Source organism: Arachis duranensis, chromosome 7 (genome assembly GCF_000817695.3).
Source record: "Arachis duranensis cultivar V14167 chromosome 7, aradu.V14167.gnm2.J7QH, whole genome shotgun sequence".
Lineage (NCBI taxonomy): Eukaryota > Viridiplantae > Streptophyta > Magnoliopsida > Fabales > Fabaceae > Arachis > Arachis duranensis.
Genome location: NC_029778.3, coordinates 15318447 through 15329148, shown reverse-complemented (window position 1 = coordinate 15329148; position 10702 = coordinate 15318447). Strand labels below are relative to the sequence as shown.

Below are 10702 nucleotides of genomic sequence, written 5' to 3'. Positions count from 1 at the left end.
AGTGTGTTGGAATTCGCTTCAAATGATATTACCGAAATAAAGAGAAGTGGTTAATTTAATGATATAGTTTATCTTTTTTGAGAGATAGACCAAAAAAATGCACATAGTTTGTTTTTTTTATAACTGGATAGAGTTTGGATGTCCAATAAAATGTAAGAAAGCCTGAAAAGATGTGATCTACGAAAGGGGAAAAAAATACTGGGTTAACCGAGAATAAAACCCACGAGCATCCAAACAAAAAGCTAATGCTACTGAAGGTATTAAAAAAAAATTCTTATAAGAGCTCCATATAAAATATGCATTCCGTTTTCTACCTTAGCTTTTTTATTGTTTTAGCTATATTGAATTATGGATCATGCTGTTTAAGATGTAAATGAATTAAAAGGCTATCCTTAATTAATTTTAAGAAGCCAATAATGTATTCTATTTTATTATATAAACAAGTGTATTAATCTATGCCATCCACGCGATAAGATTGAAATTATAATTTTAAATTATTTTGTTAAGATTAAATTTAATTATAATAATTTGATTAATAAAAATATAACATGTTATGTATTATTTGCTTTTTCTTAATCTAGTGTTAAATATATTAACTCTAAAATAGTTATTAATTGGTTTTAGTAATCTACTTTATTCAATAAATCAAACATATATACTTAATGTGACCATAAATTACTTAATAATAGTTAGACTCACTAACAAATTTAGAAAATAGAACAGTGATTTCATTCTACAGAAAAAATAAATTCATGAGGAATTAACACCTCACTTTTATTAGTTGGAGAAAAAATTTCAGTTTTAGTATATTTTGTCATTATTATACATTTTTCTCTAATCATATATTTACTGTTTTCTTTTTCTTGTTTCAGCATTTTGAACCTGGGTTTAACTTCTCGTAGTTCTCATTTCTCAGTCATTCTATTAGATGTAGTTGATAACTATTGAAATTCTTCGATTAATATAGGAAAAAAATATATTATTATATGATATAATTAATATGAATATATTTTATTAATAAATAAACAAAATTAATATAAAATAAAATTATACATAAGAAAAAGCAAAGAAAATAAAATTAAAATAGCAAAAATGATAAAAAGATTATTTTTATAATTTTATTTTGTCATTTTTATTTATAGAAGATTAGAAAATAGTAAATTTTTAAATAAAGTAATTTATATTTGTTGTATTCAAGTTAAATAAGTAATAAATTATCTTATTTTAATTTATCCCTTAAATGTATGTATCATAAAAATTAAATCAAATAATTAATATACATAATTTTAAATTGTGTGATACTTAAATATCTATTCAAATCAATTAGTTGATATAATTAATTCATCATAATGAATTGTCGTTAATGAGTTAAACAAAATAAAGCAGAAGCATGCTATGTTGATTCTATCATTAAAGATAAAAATTCGATGTAAAAATTAAATCAAATAATTTTAAATTATGTAATACTTAAATATCTATTCAAATTAATTAGTTGATATAATTAATTCATCATAATGAATTATCTTTAATGAGTTAAATAAAATAAAGTAGAAGGAATAAAGGGTTGGGGGAAGAGAGAGGGGGGAGGGGAAATTTGGGTCACGAGGGGGGGTTGGGAATGACTTGGATCTGTTACTTTTTTTTTTTACCAAATTAAAAACCGGCTTTTTCATTCACTAAATATTAAGGCCCAACTTGCATAGCCCAACACTGCTGAAAAATTCTGTTGGCCCACCATCTATGTTCTTCCAAAAATTTGTTTAGCATTATTATTCCATTACCAACGATACTTAATAACTAATTATCTGAACCCCTTCATGACCCACATCTGCAAAAGTCTCTGTCTTTCCATCTTGTGTCAGGAGCACTGATATCTATCACCACAGGTGTCGTTCAATAGGTGCATACACATGGCGTCCATACCTCTAGATATTCTCAGTGCTCCATACCATAGCCTTTGCCTTCGTTGATTGCCACAAGCTAGAGAGAAAATTTAAAAACAAAGGAAAAGTATAGAACTTAAGTGTCTAAAACAGACAAGAATTGAACAACTCTGTTGAATTTTTAGGAGAAAAGCAGAATAACTGAAAATAATATTATATGAAGTTGTTGTATTAAAGTTGTATTTTATATTATACAAAAGTCATGTTATTTATAAAGATACTTTCAACTAACTTTATAAATATCTATCTACTAACTACTAGTTATTACTGACTTAACTCTCAACTACTAACAACTCTAATAATATTTTAATATGCCCCCTCAAGTTGGTGGACATGTCAATAGTCTCCAACCTGGATAAGTTTCGATGAAATGGTTGGCGAAGAGGCGTATCACGCGGTAACGCAGAGAAAAAGGTGTGTGGCGTGAGACAAAGTGAAGACAAAGAAAAAGAGTGGTGCGGCATGGGCCGCAATTCGATCATGACAGAAGAGAAGAACAAGGCTTCTGTGAGCGGTGTGCAGTGACGCAGAAGAGACTATGCATGCGATGTTGTGACGCAGAGGAAGAAGACGCGTGTGGTGCGGTGACGCAGAAGAAACGATGCGTGCGATGCGGTGACGCAGAGGAAGAAGACGCGTTTGGTGGCTGATACCAGTGATTTTTGACCTATTGAACTCAAAAAAATGAGGATGAGATGTCGAGGACGCCAGGACGACCGGTTGTTTTGAACAAATAGATAAAGAGAGGAAGAAACAAGGCTACTTCTCTCGTTCTGTGTTTGAAAGTGAGACAACAAGGGAAGAAAAAAAGAGAGAAGAAAAGAGACGTCGGGGACGCCGCGACTACCGACAGTGTTTTGAATAGATAGATAAAGAGAAGAAGAAACAAGGCTACTTCTCTCATTCTGTGTTTGAGAGTGAGACAACCAAGGAAAAAAGAGAGAAAAAAAAGAGACGTCGGGGACGCCGCAACCACCGTCAGTGGATTGAACAGATAGATAAAGAGAGGAAGAAAATATACAGGTGGTTTTTTTTTTTACCGAAGGAAAAGGAGAAAGGAAAAAAGAAGAAGAGAAGAGAAAAGAAGAAAAAGTGATGATGACAACAAACTTTGAGAGGCGCGTGAAAGTGTAGGTCTCAATGACCATAATTTTGGGTAATAGAAAGAGAGAGGGAATGATATAACCAAGACAACACTAGCTATTGAAAACAGAAGATCATCCGTTTAGAGGAGAAGGAACGATGACAAAAGTTGGATTTTCACTATAATGAATATAGAAAGGGCTAGAGGGATTTTGTGCTACGTTAGAAGATGATTCTGCCATTATAGAGGAAGAAGACAATGGCGAAGAGTGGAATAAAAGAAGATAATATTATATGAAGTTGTTGTATTGAAGTTGTGTTTTACATGATACAAAAGTCATGCTATTTATAAAAATACTTTCAACTAACTTCATAAATATCCATCTACAAACTACTAGTTATTACTGACTTAACTCCCAACTACTAACAACTCTAATAATATTTTAATAAACTCAATAATTATTAATGGTCTTTTTGAATCAAAACTTACTATAAATTATTTTCACTTCCACTCACTATTCACTACACAAAACTACAAATCATAATCTCTCTCCCCAATGCCCCCATGCTGTCGCAGTTTTGTCGTGCTGTCGTAGCATCACTGTTGTACCATCCTCGTGCGCCATCGCCGGTCGTCTTTGCATCCTTCTTTGTCACTTTATTTGCCGTTCGTGCAAGAAAGATAGCCATCGCGCTTCTGCTTCACCCTCTTCGCGTCCCATCGCGAATCGTCTATGCAGTAGTCTCACATCATCGTCACTCTCCCATCGTACCGTCGTCTAATCCGCTCCACTCGCACCCACTCTGCTCGCCCGACGCATTCTCACCGCTCGCAATTCCTCATCCGCATCGCTCACATCTTCTACTTTTGCAGTTCTATTCACACTCGAGTCGTACGCGCTCGCGCCGGCCCCCTCTTTCCTCGCCGATTGCAAGGGCTCTGTAGATAAAATAATACCGCTTGTGTCACTCTTTCTTTGTATAGTTTATTTCTTTTCTGCTTAGAGTTTTTCATGCCTTCTTTATTAGGTTTTAGTAATCATGATTCAATTTAGGATAATTCATTATGCTAAAATTGACTAATCATTATGCATTTGTGAATAAAAGTGAATGTTGGGGGAGTTGAAAATCAAAGAATGTCGAAGATGGTAATTACAAATATATTATCTTCTTCCATCAGTGCTTGATTTAAGGTTGTAAACCTAATGCTTTATTATTTGCTTTTCATTTAAAGCTTATGAGATTCTTAATATGGAACATGTACCAAGGCTATTGCCGAAGAAAGAGGATATAAGCTTGGTTAATAGAAATAAAAGAATGCTGGGACAACTTTTGGGAATCCTAAATGTATGTTAAGACTAGTTACTTTATTTTGTTTTTAGAAGCAATGGAAATAGAATGTTATAATCTACAAAGTTTGGATTTATTGAATACATTTAAGCTTTCTGATATTGATAGTACTTAGTACTTACTTGGTTTCTATTGCTAGTGCTTACAAAGTCTGGATTTACTTGGTTTCTATATTTTTTATAGGTTATAGGATATTCCTAATTGAATAATGTCGTAATAGATACAATGCTGAGTTGAATTTTTTAAAGAATTTTTCAAACCCATGGATGCGGTTGAGAATGAGGATCTTGTATTTACTTTGGAGACTGTTATGGTTAAATTTGGGAAAGAAATGGCACCATATGCATTGGGTTGCTTCTATAAATATTTATTAGATTCAAATAGCTAGATTATCTTAGGTTGAGTAATAATTGTGTCTTTTACTTTTAAAAGTAGATGTTTCTTTGTATATAGTTGTTGATGTTTCTTTGTTTTTATAATTGTCATTATATGGTTGTTTCTTTATTTTTTAGATAGATATTCCTTTGCTTATGACTGCGTATGTGTCCTTGCTTATGGTTGCAGATGGATGATTGTAGAAAGTCTATTTTAAAATGATTGACGAATTTAAACTGATTGAAGAGGAGTTTGAAACAGTTGATGAATCGGATAAAGTGAAAGAGACGTGATCCAAGTATAGCAACTAGAAAGTTATTCTTTGTTTAGCTAGTTGTATAGTAATGATATACCAGTTTTCTAAGCGATGTAGTTTCATCCCGTCTAACAAAATATAAAGTTTTCTAAACGATGTAGCTTCACTTTCCATGGACATCCTGAAGAGGCGAAAGCAATATGCAAAAAATTACGTCAGATGTTTCTTTTGTTAAACAATGGATTTTTTTTATACTAAATGGATGATTCTTTTTGTATTACCTTTGGTCATGATTAATTCCTGTATCGACAGTGTTGCAAATTGTATGGATAACTTGAATGAATATCATGATTTCTTTCATTTCATTTTAGCATGATGACAAATTTATAGTTACTTATGTGGGATAAGCTTTTTTTATTTTTCATTCACATGGCTTCTGTTAAAGTAACATTTATTTTGTATGAAAAAAAAATATCTTGATACTTGACAGAAGTAACATCCTCTTAGATCTTTACAAAAATAATTAGGTACCTAATAGAAGTTACTTGTATTTATTTTTTACTGCAAAGATGATTCAATTGATAGTGAATACAAGCGTCACAAAAGAAGGAAAAAAATTTTGTATTTATCTTGATGCTTGTTTAACAAAATTTAAAGAAGGAAAAAAAAAAGATAAAAGAAAGAACAACAACAATATTTGGTTATTTGCTTTTTCAGGAGTGATCAAAGTGTTTTGACAGTTTTCCTTTTACCCATTTTTTTACTTCATGCGATTATTATACTTGAACTTTGGAGTTACAATTTTTATCAAATTAAATACGAGTCCACATACACAACATACTACTTAGTGATGAACTTATGAGGCAAGTGTTACTTCCATGATTAACTTTATTATCAAGTGGTTAGGGTGTATGCAACAAATGCATAGCCATCTATGTCTATTATATATTAACTATAAAAATGTTATAAGTCACAACAATTGAATCAATAAGTACAACATGGATTCAATTACTTCAAAGTTAATTCCCTTCTTAAATGATGATTCCTTTTAAAAGAATCATCCATTTAGTATAAAAAAACATCTATTTGTTTAACAAAAGAAACATGTGACGTAAATTTTTGCATAAATATTCAAGTTGCCTACAAGAAGAAAGATACTAAGTATGACCAAAATAAAATACATCTAATTCTTAAAGTATTATAAAAATTCAGAATTGTAACAAAAAAAAACTCAAAATATATCAAAAGTGTCTCAAACGGTAACGTCATCACATGCATACATTATGATGGATTCCACTCTTTGCATGATTTTTAGGTATCTAAACTCAAACTGAACTTTAAATTTGGCAAAATTAAACTAATTTTAGTCTAATTTTTATCCCAAACTTGCAAACCACATTAAAAAGAAATCAGTGCAGCATGTGCACACATTATCCATCAAAACAGGAAACATTAAACCAATAGTGTAAATATTAGTAGCATCCACCCATTGAACGGAAAAGAACAGTTCTATAACAAATTTAAAAAAGCTGACATATCACAAATGAAACATTCACATTTTCGTTTATAAATATCATCTTTGTCAACGTGTCCAGTTTCTTGCAGCAATTTCATATGATTAAATTCACATCAAACTTCGAATAAATCAAAATTAAGTTAAATCAGAACTAATCTTTTTAAAAAAAAAAAACATCCATGCTCATTCAATAAGAACCATCCATTCACAAGAAAAAGCAACAACCAATAAATTATAATTGAATCATATGCATACTCAACAAAAATAGGCATTCAATTCGCATGATTAAAACATCCAACAATTACAATCAGAGACAAATTCATTTATCAATCCACCAAAAATCAGAATATTTTCACACAAGAACATCTAGTATCGCAGAAAATCCTTTTCAATTCCTACAATAAAAACTCTAATTTTAGACAGAAGTAACATCCAACAATTCAAAATTCATATTATATGAATGTATCATTATATGCAAAGGATCTAGTACAAAATCAACTTACAACCACTTTACTCATCAAAATCAATCAAGTAACACCCATGAATAAATACTTACCGAGAGTACTTTCCGGTGAGGCTTCACGGCGCGACCTGGAGGAGTCCGACATGGTGCTCGTGGGGACAGAACACGGGAGGCAATGTCGAGTAAACCGACTAAGAAGGGGAGGCTTCAATGGCGGGACGACGACGACATGCAGCAGTAGCGCCGGTCTGGGGTGAGCTTCTGACACCCTGTGATTGCTCGTGCATGGGCAAGACGGAGGCGCTATGGCGGTCTGGCGCGAACTTCTGACCCTCGCGGTTGCTCGCACGTGGATGGGACGGAGGCACTGTGACGGTCTTGGGAGAGCTTATGACGTCGCGGTTGCTCGCATGTGGACGGGACGAAGCTACTGCAGCCCTAGACCCTATCTAGGAAACACGTATGACAAACGTGGGGGGATGCACTGCCAGTGGGGGATTTTTGATTCTGCTGTAGTGAAACGGTGAAAGATGGGGGTTAACTAGGCTTAATTTGGTTCACTGTGGGTAAATTGGGATGTTGCTTCTTGCTTGTATGGTGAAATAGGTTTTGGGGTCCAGCCCAATAGGAGTTGGCAGGAGTTGGCTGAACCCCCTCTTGGTTTCCTAGCGGAATAGAAAAAATAAAATAATGCTTCTCACTCCCTTGGCTAAACTAACACTGGGTAATAAAGACATACAATAAAAAATAGAGACCAAGAGCAGGGACAGATCTAAGAATTCGATAAAGAAGGGATCGAAAATTAAAGAGAAAGTAAGGTAAACAATGTAAATGTTGAATAACATGAACAACACTTTAAAAAAGAAGATCAAATTAATTATTAAAATCAGATTCTTAATTTATTAGAATAATCAATTGTTGAATTAAATGATTAGAGTTAGGCAATGTAACCTCCTCCGTCACATCATGTTCCCATTCTATCTTAACCCCCCTCCTCCAACTCACGTTTTCTCCTTCCACCACGCCGTGACAAAAACAGCGTCGTAGCTTCAAGCACCGATTCCTCCATCACCAGTTGAACCTTCATCATTATTGTGAGACCTACTTTCACTATCACTATGGCTTGAACTGCTGAGACTTGCTGTAGTGAAAGCTTTGCACTTTGGTGGAGTAAAATGCTGGGAGCCTAAAACTCTTGATGCCTCCCTCAATCTGCAGTGAGCTTCTGAATCTTGCTGCTTCAATCTCTTAGCACGTAATTCATTCAATGCATCATTCTTGGTTGTCTTGTTAGCAGATTTGGCTGCTGCTCACATTCGCGACGATGACAACGGTGGAGATTGCTTTCTAGGAATTGTTATTTTTCCTTTAATACCATGCTTCGATGCTATCTTCCCCAATAAATTCTTGTCATCCTTTTTGGTGGCCCTATCTGACAAGATCATTTCTCTTTGAAGTTCAGTCATATCAGAAAGCTTGCATCTATTATCTTCAATGTTGGATGGTTATTTTAATAGGTATGCGGATGACTATTTTAATTCTTATGTGGATGGTTATTTGATTGGAATGAGTTTAGTTAGATACAATTAAAATGTTGGATGTTTAATTCATTGGGTATGCAGATGATTATTTTTATTTTTAAGTGGATGGTTATCCTTAAGTACCGATGAGGGTTCTTGTTGACGAACCAGTGGCGGTGAGGATGATCTCGGCGATGACGACGGGTCCGGTTGGTGACCAAGTGACGACATGAAGAACCCAGGAGGTGACGATGATGTCAGGTGAGGGAGAGGGTGATGCCGACGAAAGGAGCTGGTTGGTGAGGTGGCGACGGCAGAGAGTTTGGGAGAGAACTTGGTGCTTTGGCAAATTAGAGTATAATGGATGGTTAAAATTTTTGAATTATTGAATGGAGATTTTTGGTTGGGTAATTTGGGTGGAGTGTTTTTTTTTTAACTTCATTGGGCCAAATTTCCAATTCATTGTTTACGTTGTTTAGATTTTCCGTTATCTACTTAGCAGAGGCAAAAATTAAAATATTGTATAATTAAATATAATATTATATGTTTAGTAATATATATAATTATGATTAATATTTTTTAATTAATAAAATACTGATAGGTGTTTGTTATATAAAAAGGTTATCTTGATTTTTATAATTTTTTAATTTTAGATTAGTTTAATAATCCCCAGGTGACCTACCTATTTGCTTTTAGTCTTGCTTGATTGGCCCATTTCAAAAGTTAAAGGCTCTATCCATCCACGTGGCATGTGGCATTAACATGAACCGAAAAACTTGTGATTTGTGAACTTGTGTTGCACCCTTTTCCCCTCTCCCACAATGTTCTTTAAGCGGGTAATGTGGTCGTGCATGACAATGTGCACTGTGTTGTTTGGCTTTAATCTAATTTGGTTTGTTTGTATCTGACTCTTCTCCAACGAACACTAGGCTGTACTATTTTGCTTCTTTCTTCCAATTCCAAAGGGTTTGATTTGTTTTTGTAACTGAATTTCATTCTGAGTAAACAATCTCCACTTTTTGGTTTTTGATACTGAAATAGCAGTACTATTTTTTAAACTGTTTGAAGTGTTATTTTCAAATGTAAAATAATTTAATTAAAAAAAATAGAAATCGTCTTATTTGTATATTTCTTATAATTTTAAAAACACTAAAAATTATTATATTAAACTATATTACTCATATCACTATTATATCTAAATTTTAAAATTTGATAGAAATTTTAGTTTTAATTTTTTGTCACCAAATACAATACTCACTCTCAAATTCAGTTCTAAAAAACAACCACAGTCTAAGCGTTTCACCCCTAGGCATAATTGAAAAACCGAACCAATCCAACTGATCGGACCAAAAACCCAGTGACCCAAGGTCAATCCAGGCTTAACGTTGGATCAGACAAAAACAAACTCGATGAAAACAGACTTAGTATTAGTTACTTACTTACTTAGGTGGTTGATTTATATTTTATACTGGATGGTTGGTTGGTTTTTGGCTTTTTGCTAATAAATACCCAGTCTTTAAAACTATTCCTTAGACAGTTTACGGATAGTTATTCTTATTGTTATTCAACAGTGATTAATTCATGAATTTATCATTTTATAAATTTATTTTTTTATTTTAGAAGATCTAAATTAATTTTTATATACGGGTTATCCACGATTGTGAAATGGCCGATGCAAAACAAAATCTTAGATATATATTCAAAAATTAAAACATCATTAGATATGAAATAATTGTTAATGTTATTATAGGAAGAGATAGATCAGAACTAATTGGCTTGGTTTTTCGAAAGAGACAAAATCGCACAATATTTTCAGCTTCGATCATTTGGAGAAAAGATCATCACTTCCATCTCTATATGACAGTAATTTGTGATGAAATACATTAGACATCCTAGAAAATTAACATTTTTAATAAAAATCTAGAAAACTAACTAACAATAATAATAGAAAGACAAAAAAAAAATCAAAAAATTTATTTTATATAGTATTTATTTATTATAGAATACATTAAATAAAGACAAAAATAATAGGTTTTAACTAATATTTTTAAGTTACTGAAATATTTTTAATTAACAAATATTGATTTAAAATATAAGATATGGAGAAAAAAATATTGGATATAAAATATTTCTCATAAATATATATGATTCCAAAAGAAAATTCAATTAAGAGAGCAATACCAAAAGTAGTGTGCT

At 32.5% G+C, this 10702-nt stretch overlaps 1 non-coding gene across 1 annotated transcript; it reads right to left on the bottom strand.

Annotated features, from left to right (window-relative positions):
• Nucleotides 1–10262: 10262 nt before the first annotated feature.
• Nucleotides 10263–10357, bottom strand: LOC127741014 (small nucleolar RNA Z103). Its single transcript, XR_008001869.1, has one exon. It is a non-coding gene; the product is annotated as a small nucleolar RNA Z103 (small nucleolar RNA).
• Between the last annotated feature and the right edge of the window lie 345 nt (nt 10358–10702).